The 11,520-nt window shown below is 46.3% G+C and overlaps 1 long non-coding RNA gene across 1 annotated transcript; it reads right to left on the minus strand.

Moving 5' to 3' along the window:
- Nucleotides 1–74: 74 nt before the first annotated feature.
- LOC139185944 (uncharacterized) lies at nucleotides 75–7,818 on the minus strand. The gene is made up of 3 exons (XR_011569548.1): nucleotides 1,650–7,818; nucleotides 1,379–1,542; nucleotides 75–855 (listed from the first exon to the last, which is right to left on the minus strand). It is a non-coding gene; the product is annotated as an uncharacterized lncRNA (long non-coding RNA).
- Between the last annotated feature and the right edge of the window lie 3,702 nt (nucleotides 7,819–11,520).

Below are 11,520 nucleotides of genomic sequence, written 5' to 3' on the forward strand. Positions count from 1 at the left end.
AAGGGAGAGCTGACCAAACTCAAAGCTAGAAGAAGGAATGAAAAGAGTAATATTAGTTCTCAGATAAACATACAGAAGAGGAAAACCAAAGAAATCAATTTTAAACAAAATTTACTTCAAACAGGTCAACAGAAGTAACACATCTTTAGCTATATCGACTAAGAAAAAAGACAACTAAAGTTAGTAACAAAGGGGAAACGTAACTGCTAACATGACACAATAGAACAGTAAGGGAGAGCTCTGAGCAGCTGAGTACTGTGAGATGGGATAACCTGAGGCAATTCTGTTGTTTAAGCCTCAGTCTGTGGTATTCTATTCTGGCAACCCTAGCAAACTAGATAACTTTATCCTCTTTCTTGCAAATAAAAGTTATGAAAATAGTGCCAAAACCCACAAAGTATATAAAGTATCTGAAAGGAGGAAAAAAGAAAAGGACGAACTACCTAGGGTGTTGAGAAAAATCTTTTTGTTTCTTATCAAAGTTAAAAACGTCAAAACCACCAGAAAAGACTCATGAATAGACATTTTAGAGAAGCCAAACAACAACCGTGGTAAAACAACCAGAAAGCCATTCAGTTGGTAAAAACAGTAAAATAATATAGTAAAATAAAAACAGTAAAATGCATTTTATTCTTTGGAGGTTTTTAAAATTCAATTTATTGAAAATTCCAAAGAGGTTATAATACAGGCACATGATTCAAGATACTGAAAATACACTTTGCCTTAATCTGTGCCTCCTGTCATTTAGCCTGTGTGTCCAGGGCCATCGGGCCTCCACAGGTAGTATTTTGTTTCTTACGGATCCTTCTAGAGTTCCTTGTAAGCAGACATGAAAATATATTTCTCCTTCATGCCCTAATTCAAAACATACATAGTGGTATATTAAGCATGGTGTTTTGGTACATGTTGCTTTTATTTATTTGACAATGCCTTGGAAATTGTCCTCTATCAGGACATAATTTCCTGCAGAGCAGTGCACTGAATGGATGATGTACTATTATAATACACTTTGCCCATCCACAGTGGGATGAACACTGATATGCAACAATCTGTTTATATTATGAACAAGGCTGCAATGTAGAACTTTGGCCTGTGTTATTCTGCTGCTAGCAAATGTGTAGGATATATTTCCAAAGAATTTGTAACCTGGAGTGTTTGTAACAGAGAGAGCATTTGATAAGATGCTACCACTAAGATACTTCTGAGCCAGCAATGAGCCTTTCTCTTTAAACTGCAACTTCTCTATCACACCACTCCCCCACCTGTGTTTAAAACTGCTTTCCAACGTTTTCTAACCTTCAGAAACCCTCTACAGTCTGTTCTATCATCAGCACTGCCCTTTATTCTCAGGGCAGTTACAACCTCACTGGGTACGTACCTGTTGTCTCCACTCTCCTCTGGGTCCATCATGCTCAACTCACTCCTTTAGAGCTGGAGCCAACGTGGCCAGATAACTCCTTGAGTGTAGAGAAATGGGTCATGGATGATCTGAACCAGGGAGCCTGGTGCCCAGGAGAGAGGGAGTGTCCATAAGGGGTGTAACTGGGGAGAAGGAAAGGTATATTATGTTTGATCCATGGTAATTATTCAGGTAACGATTCTACAGAGCCCAGACATGGGAGTAGGAGTCTTGATTGGAGAATTTGTACCTGGGAATTTGTACCCAAATATCACAGCTAAAATGGGAGGTGCGGACTCCAAAGGGAAGATCGTGTGAGTGAGTCTGCTGTGAACCTGCTGTGAGTGCCAGGGAGAGACACACATGGGCAAGGATGCAGCAGAGAGGCAGGAAGGCAACAGCAGGCATTCCAAAAGGAAGGGGAGAAGGAAGGGGAGAGCGTCATGGCAATAAGGACGTGTCACAGAAGCCTGTGCCACAGAAGGGTGGATGTAAATGGAAAAGGGATCAGAAGTCATTTGTAAGCCCTGGAAAGTTGCTTAATTAGAGGCTAAGGGCAGAATCAGACCATAGGATACAATGAAAAACAGATAAAATTGGTAGGTAAAACCATTCATGTTCAAATCGAGATTTTGTTAAAATGTTCTTTTAAGGAACATAGAAATACAATCTCGGATGGGAGGACGTTGAAGTTTAGGTGATGGCTGACAGAATGACTCCCTGCCTAAAAGAGATCCCGTCAGCAACAGTTCTGTGCAGAGTCGGGCAGAGAGCCCATGACACCGGCAGACAGATGTGACGGGAGACACGTGTGGAAAAGGCTGGTGATTGGAGGTCTTCAGGGAAGAGGGGGTTCTTGCAGACTACATTCACCACTGTGCAGATAACATCAAGGGGCAGCTATTTGGGTCTTAGGAATTACTTAACCTGAAAAAAATTACTTAAACTGAATTTTAAATTGGCACCATGTAAAGTGCAATGGCTTCCCTGGTGGTTCGGGTTGTAAAGAATCTGCCTGCAATGCCAGAGGCACGGGTTTGATCCCTGGGTCAGGAAGATCCTCTGGAGAAGAAAATAGCAACCCACTCCAGTATTTTTGCCTGGAGAATTCCATGCACAGAGGAGCCTGGTGGGCTACAGTTCATGGGAAAGCATGGTAGGCATAAACCCAGCAAGGTGAGCAAGTGTGCTGTGTGCTGGGTTTTTCAGGACAAAGCCTACCGGCTTTGGATCAACCCCTTTTGTCTCTGAACTTTTCTTGTATTTCATTGTCTTTCTCTTTTATAATTTAAAAGTCACATTCTTTAAACTTTCCAAGCAGTTTTCCTGGTGGGCTTTCTCCCATGGAAGTAGGATTTCTAGGCATGGGTTCTGTTTTCTTTCTACATAAACTTCATAAAAAGCCCAACATTTTTTTGAGGCAACAGTTCTGCAAGCTGTAGAAATAAATTTATTTTGGTCCATACTGGCCAAGACTACAAAAATTGCTCCTCAGTCTCCTGAGTTTAAAATAGGCTCTCTGGTACCATCAAGGTTCCTGCTGATCTCAGATCCTGTGATCTTGCTGGTGCCTTGACTACTGCATGCACTCTGTCTGACTGCCAGGGCCCTGCGTCATCCATCTGTGTGGGCACATGGCATCAATGTGCTCTATTTATGTGAGAAGTATTCAGAGCAGGATCAAATCCCGGGATCAGGGACTGCCAGCACTGAGCTAGCACTGACTCCGCCCCCCGCCCCGCCCCCTTTCCGTCACCACGTGTGCGCTCACTCACGTTAACTCAGCCCCCATGTGTTTCCACCCTCCAAGTTGGTGCCCATCTCAGGACCCTTGTCCCTGCTCTTCCCTCTCCTAGAACGCCGTTGTCCTAGAGCTTAAAGTGGCTGCTGTTTTCTGCTCACCTGGATGGCAGCTCAGATATTAACCTCTCGGATGGGCATTCTTGGACCAGCCTGTCTTATGCTGGTGTTTCCCCTTTACCATCCCTCGTGACCCTGATGTTTTCCATCAGTGTTCTTGTTTAGTCACTAAGTCATGTCTGACTCCTGCGACCCCAGGGACTGCAGTCTGCCAGGCTCCCCTATCCCTGGGATTTCCCAGGGAGGAATCCTGGAGTGGGTTGCCATTTTCTTCTCCAGGGTATTTTCCTGACTCAGAGATTGAACCCGTGTCTCCTGCTTGGCAGGTGGATTCTTTACCACTGAGTCACCTGGAAAGCTCAGTTTTTTCTTTATAATGCTAATCAAAACTTTTTCCCCAATTAAAATGTTTATTTATAAGAGTCTGTGTACTCCAGAAAGTCACATGAGGTCAGGGTCCCTATTTGTTCATTTGTTAACGTGCCTCCATTGATTACAATTCTCCGTTGATAAGTATTTATTTAGTAATGAATACAAGAGCCTTAATGTCCCTTTAATTCAAATTCATGGATTAGAAATGAGAAGTGAGCTTCCAAGTTTCCCACAAGTGGTCACCTCAAGCCAATCCAGAGATAGTGAACTGCACGCTTTAGAGCAGAATGAACCGCTAGTGACTGAAAAAGAAGATGGACACTGGGATTCCGGTGAAAAAAATTCTCCACAATATAAACTGTGGGAAAATTTAGTGTGACTTATTAGACCAACAGATCTTACGAAAACAGGAGCAAAAATGGCCTCAGTGACTTGATATACCTTAAGAATTCAAACTCAGAGACTCCTAAGACCTTACCCAGGATTTATTGGGAGAAAGTTCTTCTGGGGGTGGCGGGGGGAAGGCCATCTAAGTGTGTCCCCTGATATTTCATTTTAACATGTTCATGAGCAAAACAAAGAATATGAAACAAAAGACACCTTCAAACCTTTGTGGTTAGGCGATTTTAAATTATTGATTCAAAAGCATAATTTTCTCTTGAAATGTGATTTCTGCTTCTAAATACAGGAAGGAGTGTCTGGACTTCCTCACCTACTACTGGTAATTAGAAAGCTGAACAAAACACATGAAATGAACCTTCAGTCAGAATGCTTGGCCAGAGGCAACCTGGAAACCAACCCCATCGCCATAAAACCTGAGACTGTAGGTCACGTGGCAGAGAAGTCCCCTGGGCTTCCTCACTCTGCTGCTGTCCTCCTGCCTGCCCTTCCCAATCAAGTCTCTTGCTTTGTGTCAGCACGTGTGAGCCCACTCTAGGGCCCTGGAAAGTGTTCCCCTTCCTGCAACGATAAGAGGAACAGTGTCTAGACTTCCTCACCTACTATTGGGAGTTAGAAAGCTGAACAAAATAGGAACCGGTTCTCAGACCCTGAACAGCAGGCAGTGTTAGGGTTCCAGGACTAGGTTCCTCGAGTGAAGGTGAGCACACACATCAACCTCATGACTCCGCAGCTCTCTGCCTTCAGGCGGTTTTCACGCTGCAGCTGAGGGTAGAGGAACCATAAACATTCTGGCAAAAATCTGAATTGAGAACACTGGTGAGCTGGGAGGCCACGGAGGCTATAATCTGTGTGACAGAGCATCAAAAAGGAGGGAGCTACTCAGAGAAAAAGTTTCACAAGGGCTTAATGATCCCTTTAAATCTTTATCGAATATCAATATGAGGACACACAGGTGAGATTCCATAATGAATAAAAACACAAAAACATAAAACATTGGTCTCACAAGCAAAAAATCAATTCCTTCTACATTAATTTTTTTCAAAATATGGCAATTAAATGAAGGATAGTGTGCAGTACACACATACATAAATGGATATGTTTCTAGAAAGCAATTTTTTAAAGATGTCAACAAACCTCTTGTCATTCCAATTTTAGAATCCTACTAAAAGTGAAAAAATTAACGTGGCAACATGTCTTTGCATACAAGAGGCATTCGAATAGCTTGAGTAGTCTTTAAAAATTGTTTTTAATTGGTGGAAAATTGTTTTACCATTTTGTGTTGGCTTCTGCCATACAATGCAAATTAGCCAATAATTATATATATGTATATATTTGTATATCACTTGCTTCTTGAGCTTCTCTCCCCTCTTTCAATAGCTTTAGTTTTAGGATGGAAACGTTATAAGGAGCCCTCCATTTAATGTCTAAATACTAAGGAAATTGTTAACAATGTCACACATGTTCCTAACTCAATATTATCCTTCCATTATCAGGTTTATGAATATTTAAAAATACAGATCAGTAAGTGCATTGAGCAGCTACTATTTGCATTGCAAGGGGTCAGCCAGCACCACTTGCATTAGGCTGAGACTAGGGGTACGCATAGGAGTGGTAGCAAAACAGGAAGGCATGTCCTGCTGACAGCTTGTGATGTAGGGAAGTTGGAGGCTGACAGGAACAGGGGCACCCACGGGATTGCTTAGAGGAACATATTCCCGCCGATTTGTTTCTAATTGGAAAGGATAAATGAGGAAACAGTCACTCACCAAGACCAGACCTTGAGGCCTATTGCTGCAGAATTTGGGGGTGTGGGTTTCCAGAATGGTTGCTGCGGGGCATGGGGCAGGGCCTCGGGGGTTGTAGATAGTTCCCTCTGCTTTTAAACGAATATGTAAGACATACTGAAACTCCTCTTTGGTCCTCTTCAATTGAGCAGCTAGCTATTTTGTGGGTAAACTTTTATCATTAATTACAATGGTAATAATTACAGTAACGGCGAGTGATAACGATAATAGTAATTTTCATTATTATAGATTTTAATGTCCTTCATCTACTCCAACCTACAGTATAGTGAATTTGAGAGCGCCAAAGTTGCCTGGCCACCTGTCGGCTGTGACCACCCGGCTACGACCAAACAGCCTGAACGCCACCTGTACAAACCCGGAACGGAGGGCGGAGAAGGTACAGCACCACCACTCTGCACTCATTTCCTACGAGTTCCACGCAGGTTGCATTTCTCTCCCCTAAGCGTCCTCCCGTGGACGCGTGTTCAGAGGCTCTTCCAGAAGTAAAGACCGAGCCAGGTTCGTTACCCTGGTACCATCAACGGACGTCTCCGGCCACTTTTTGGATCTCAAAGTTTTGTTTGGCGCTTCTCACCACCGAGCCCGGGCAGGACTAGAGCCGCGCATTGGGCGACCTCCTTGCTCGCCCGCGTCGGGGGACCCGTGTGTGGTTCACACAAACGACGAGCCCGCAACAGCAGCAACTACAGGCGGTCCACGCAAAGACGCAGCTCGCGCTCGCACGGACGCAGGGCTTGGTGACACGACAGCGTCCGTCAGGGAGCAGCTCCCCGCCGCAAGGCCCTGGTGCGGACCTGGGCCCCCAGGCGGCGAGGACGTGGCGCCGGTAGATACGAGCTCGGGGTGGGGGGCTGGGCGTGCAGCTCAGCGCAGCCTTGTTCAGCGCGTCCGGCTAGGCCCCACTCCGGGGTAGGACGCCCGGAATTCATGGACGGTAGGCGGGAACCCTGCAACGTCTGCCGACGGAGACACATGGCCATTATCACCCGAGGCGGGAAAACAGGAAAATGTGGACCCAGGATACCACGCGGGGCACCGTTACTCTCTGCCGCGAGCTGTACCCCAGGCAGACGAAACGTTCGGATCGCCGCACCGTTTCTAGAGACACGGCACGTCCTCGCCATGCAAGCCTGAACGTTCATGTACGGCGTGAGCAGGACGCGTCCAGGCACGGAGACGGGGCCCAGGGGCGCTCGCCAACGAGGCCTGAGAGCACGGTCTCGGCCAAACTGTGGCGAAGACCCAGACCCTGGAGCGGGGGGACCGCGGAGGGGAGACGAACGCCCCTAACGGTGACCCAGGAGCCTGGCCGCCGAGCCACAGGCACTCCGGCGCTGAAGACCCTCTACCTGCTCGCTCCGAAGCTCTGCGGATGGAAGAATGAGGGGAGATGCTGGTCGACCAGAGCGAGCGGCAACCTACCGAAGGCCGCGGCACTAGACCGCCTCTCGAAGCCCTGCGGATCCAATCTTCAGCAGGAGCAGACGTGCCTAGGTCACCACAGCACCGGGGATATCGCCGCCAGTGCTGCCAGTCTCTGGAGCTCTATCCCGGTTTCGCTGGCTGAGTGGCAGCCCTTATGAAGGTCGCCGAAGGAAAGGAACGCTCTGAAAGCGGCCGCCAGGGGCGCCCGACAACCGGTTCGAGTGTCCCCAGGACGAGTCGCAGGCAGGCCGCAGCGGCACCGACCGCCCTAATGCCCGAGCTCGCCCGGGGCCTCTGCCTCGGAGGGCGCCCCACGCTCGGGACAGCGCGACGCGGCCTCGCGGAGCGGCCCAGGCGGCAGACGAGGGCGGGCGGAGAGCGGAAGGCCGCGGCGGAGAGGCCCTCCCCGCGAGACTGCAGGGCCGCAGGCCAACCTGAGCAAGGGAGATTCTGCAGGGGGCTGGGCTGTGTGAACTGTGAGCTGAAACAGCGAAAGGAAAACGGAAAGAACGAAAGTAAAACGGAAAGAACGAAAGTAAAACGGAAAGAACGAAAGCACGGAAGACATCTTATTATGTAATTTCAGAGTTGAGATGTTACTAAAGTACAAAAATACAAGGCTCAGAAGCCAGGAAGGAAATGACTGAAAACTTAACTACGTAATTGATCTTTTAGTCTTTACCAAGCAAAGCCAGGTGATAAGAAATGGGTGTGTGAGAACATTTGTGTGACTACATATATATTAAGAATGTTGATATCAGCATTACGTAAAAACAGAATATTTAGAAAACACGGCAAGGGATCAGTTAAGTAAATTTTCAGTGCATTCACATAACACAAGACTATCAATATGCTTTTTGGTTTACTGCTGTTATTCAAACGAGTTAAATCTATAGGTATTGACTTGGAAAGATGTAGATGGCAAACTGTCAAATGAAAACAGAAAGTTTTAGCACTTCCAGGGGTATACATCGAAGAAAGCAACGGCACCCCACTCCAGTACTCTTGCCTGGAAAATCCCATGGATGGAGAAGCCAGGAAGGTGCAGTTCGGACACGACTGAGCGACTTCACTTTCACTTTTCACTTTCCTGCATTGGAGAAGGAAATGGCAACCCACTCCAGTGTTTTTGCCTGGAGAATCCCAGGGACAGGGGAGCCTAGTGGGCTGCCGTCTATGGGGTCGCACAGAGTCGGACATGACTGAAGTGACTTAGTTTAGCATAGCATAGCGTAGGGATATATATATATATATATATATATATATATATGTATATATATACCTTTTAAAAAAGTGAAGTGGAAAAATAAAGAGTTAGAATAGCTAAAGCGGTTTTAAAGAGCAAGAATCAAGTCTTCCTATAACCTGGTGTCTGGACAGAAAGAAGTGCCAGAAACAAAGATGGGCCACACTACGTGCTTTTCTGCTCCCTCCTACTATAGTCTTGGGAAGGCAGCTGGCATCTCAGCCCCTGCACCTCTCTGCTCCACTAACACCCACAGCCCCTGCAGGCAATCAGAACTCTGACTCTGCAGGCCTGGGGTCCCTATGTCCACAGTCTCTTCCTTCACATCAGGAGCCTCAAGCAATTCACTTGGTTTGCCCAATCATCCATGCCCAGAGCTGCTGGCTCTAACATACACCTGTGTAGTCCTTCTCTCCATAAGTTTTGAGCTGATATCCCAAGGGAAGACCATTCCCCTCACAAAACAGGTATGAACCACGGGAACAACTGGAAGTTTGCACCTGGACCCATTATACAAACTCTGTGTGCACACTCAGCTCCCAAAGACACTACCCTTTTCACTGTGCTATTTGCATGGCATAGCCATTGCTTACTTGAAGCATCCAGGCTCACTTATGTGGCAGGAAGAAATACGAAGTACACACACACACGCACACACACGCATGCACACACCCACATACAAACATAGAGGCACACACACACCCCAGGAGATAATCTGGACTCCTGCTAGGGATGGCAATGGTGGGAGCAGAAAAGAGATCATTGTTGCTGTTTCTCGGGTCCTCTGCGCTGGCAGACCCTGGTTGCTTTGCTGACTTCACCGTGGGGGAGTGCGGGCTTGGGGCGCCCTAGTCTGCAGTTTGCTGTCCAGCGCCCTGGGCTTTATTCGGTCCACTCTCCCCTTTCTCCTCAATGCACAGTCACCATTAAGAAATAAGAATTGACACACACTGCATTCAATTTTCAGGCCTGAACAAAGTTTACTAACAGAGAGAAACAGTTATTGTGAAAAAGGTAGTGAGGAAACTTTATTTTTCTTTTTTGTAGCTACCAAAATGTTCAAATATAGTCTATAAAAGCTTAATATTTTTTTAAAATTAGGAAAAGTAAATAATCCCTCATTACTCCTGCTTGCCCATCACCACCTCTGCCCCAGCTTCTGTCACACTGGGCTCACCTGATGACATGCCTGTTCTCCTGGTTTGGAGACTTCTTTCACACTCATCACTATCCTCTACGCTCACTACACACCCAAGGCCATTGTAGCCATTCACATGGTAAATCAGGGGATTTTTCTCTAGTGAGCCTGAGGGTTGTATTTTTTTTTTTTTTTCTTTTAATAGAACCTCTCCCATATATCCTCTAAAGTCACAACCTTTACGGATGCTATAACAAGTGGGTGTGAATGATAGAAAGAGGCTGTTTCCATATCAGTCCCTGAGCTGCCATATGCCTAACAGAGTGGTGGATGTTACTGGCATTAGTATTTGCTGGGTGATGTTAGAAGATCCAGGCTGAAAGGAGAAACCGGACAATTTGGCAAGACACAGATCAAACCAGGAGTTACAGCAAGTCCCTCTCATTGTTTCAAGGCAAGAACTCAGCCACCACTGTCCTCCTCTGCATCCTCATGCAGGACAGTTGAAACTGACCAGATGAAGCTCAGGAAACAGAAACCATCATGATATCCAAGCCTCTAAAGCCCTGCTAGATATTCCAGGCATGAGTCCCCAACCACTCACCTGGGGGTGACCCCTCCTACCAAACCACAGGCATGCAGAGATATGGTGAACCCTCCTCTCTGGGGTCAAAGCACTGTGGGCTACTCCCCACATAAACAAGGTAGTAATATTTCCATTTTATGCAGGAAAAAAAAAATGAAAGTCATGAGATGTTATACTCTGATTAGACCTACTTGTTCAGAGTTATTTAATTAATATTCAATTCCTATGATTTACATCAAATCCCAGGAAACCCTCACAATGATCAGTTGGGGAATCTTGACTCCACAGAACAAACACCACTCTCAAACATTTCCATAACTAATTCTTGATCAAATGCATCAGGCTTTGTTCTCCGATACCCACTGAAGTCATTTAGAGTCCCCACCCTTCCTGCTGTGCCCTCCCCTGACCCTCTGGATGCAAGTGCCTTCAGTCATCTTGAGTCCTCCCCATGTGGGAATCAGGCAGCTTTGGAGCCCGAACCTTAGTTCTGTCATGGCCTCAGATATGTGGCCAAGCCACTGTGAACCTTTTCAGTGGTGGGTGAAGCAACATTAAGGGTCATGTCTTGGTGAAAGGTCAGGCACTCTGGTCACACAGATAAGCTCTTAAACCCCCTTGCACAGGAAAGAAGCAGGAGCACATACATCATGAGTCCCCTGGTGGTTGTCACAGTCCCACAGGGCAGACACGCTCATCAAATGCAGAGGAAGTTTAATTTGGGGTGAAATCTAGTTGACACCTTCAGAGGCATGGTGAAATACTACATGGGTTTCTGTCCTACTAAATATTATTGGCAGAAACATTCCTCATTTCATAATTTTTGTATAGGAAGGTATTTGTCTCTAAGGAAGGAAAATTAAAATAATTACTTTCTTCATCGAACAAATTTGTGTGCTCACTCAAAACATATTCTGACATTTAGTTGACACTCTCCATCTTCTAAAAAGATAAGAAATATAATCACTTGTTTCATTTCACCCTGCTCATCTCCAGGTTTCCCATTTTCCCAGAAGGGTGTGCTTCCTCTGGGTACAAGTCCCAGCTACTCTCTTGTCTTCATAAGAGAGCTTAGGCCTCAGCCATAAGTTCAGCCTTTGAAATAAATACCTCAGATGACCTAGTGGCCCCAGGAGAATGAGAAGCTGTCCCCAGTGTGGTGAGAAATCTCGGGTTCCCTCCCCAACTCATCTGCCAAGTCTCCCCTGCTCAGGGCTATTGTCGTAAATGACGTCTGTGGGCAGCAGCTGATGTGAAAGAGAAGAGTGTGCCCAGAGGCCCAGCACC

This window comes from Bos indicus, chromosome 11 (genome assembly GCF_029378745.1).
Source record: "Bos indicus isolate NIAB-ARS_2022 breed Sahiwal x Tharparkar chromosome 11, NIAB-ARS_B.indTharparkar_mat_pri_1.0, whole genome shotgun sequence".
Taxonomy (NCBI): domain Eukaryota; kingdom Metazoa; phylum Chordata; class Mammalia; order Artiodactyla; family Bovidae; genus Bos; species Bos indicus.